The sequence below is a fragment of the Priapulus caudatus genome, unplaced genomic scaffold (assembly GCF_000485595.1).
Source record: "Priapulus caudatus unplaced genomic scaffold, Priapulus_caudatus-5.0.1 Scaffold557, whole genome shotgun sequence".
Classification (NCBI taxonomy): Eukaryota; Metazoa; Priapulida; class Priapulimorpha; order Priapulimorphida; family Priapulidae; genus Priapulus; species Priapulus caudatus.
The window spans coordinates 7025-8069 of record NW_014577618.1 but is presented as its reverse complement, the minus strand read 5'-3'; the positions used below and the strand labels follow the sequence as shown (position 1 = coordinate 8069).

The following is a 1045-nucleotide window of genomic DNA, read 5'->3' as shown; positions in this document are numbered from 1 at the left end:
TTGTCAGCATTTTCTGTCTCTAGATTGTCCTCTATGTGAATTATCTTTATGTTCCAATAGAAATTAACTCGTGACTGTATATTTTCTCACAGCTGAATTGCTGTTCGGTGAATCAAACGTTGGTTTTATTCACTGCCACTACAAAGTCGATTTAACAGTCATAACGACAATATGTTTTGATAAAATGTGACTTAGACTACGAGAAAGTCGTTGGAAACGTGCTTTCATGAGCTCATGTGATCTACACATATTTCGCTTCTATAAAAGTTTAACTGTAGGGGGCACCCGGAGTTGAACCAGGGACCTCTCGATCTGCAGTCGAATGCTCTGCCACTGAGCTATACCCCCAACACATGTAGAACCAACAAGCTCGATTGGCGTTCGAAATGTCTGTTCGTAAATAAAAATCCCAAAAGTTTGCTAACACAGTTTATTAGCAATTGACGTGGTGTTATGATATTTAAATTTGAATGTTGCGCAAAGTAAATTAATGTGAATGATCAGGAAAGGATTTGATAGAGCAAGGGGTGGTTTTAAAAATCCGTTCGACCATGTGGATATGTGCAGATATATACATACTCATTTATTTACCGAAGGGATGCGAGCTCGACTTAATAAAATATATGAAGGGGGCACCCGGAGTTGAACCAGGGACCTCTCGATCTGCAGTCGAATGCTCTGCCACTGAGCTATACCCCCTTCTCACACAGTAACACGCGGCGTGATCAAATATCATCTTCCATCCGCCTACAGATCTTAAAAACCTAAACTGTTATTATCTCCCCCCACCACCACACGGCACACACCACGCATCTGTCGTTTCCCATCGTACAGTCTCGTGTCTCGGCCTTTTCGAAATTCCTTGTCGATTTCCCAGCATCCGCTCCACCCACATCCGGGTTCTATAGGTTCCGGCCGACCGTCGTTCCGGTTCCGGTGCGCCCGTGAAGGGAACGTGAACGCGTTTTATGTTCGTACAGCGCCGTGAGCGTAAGCTAATTTGTGTTGCTCTGAGAATACTCTAGAACTCTAGCCCCGGGTTGCG

The 1045-nt window shown here is 44.3% G+C and overlaps 2 non-coding genes across 2 annotated transcripts; both read right to left on the bottom strand.

Annotated features, from left to right (window-relative positions):
* Positions 1 to 276: 276 nt before the first annotated feature.
* Trnac-gca lies at positions 277 to 348 on the bottom strand. Its single transcript has one exon. It is a non-coding gene; the product is annotated as a tRNA-Cys (tRNA).
* Positions 349 to 627: 279 nt separating this feature from the next.
* Trnac-gca lies at positions 628 to 699 on the bottom strand. The gene has a single exon. It is a non-coding gene; the product is annotated as a tRNA-Cys (tRNA).
* Between the last annotated feature and the right edge of the window lie 346 nt (positions 700 to 1045).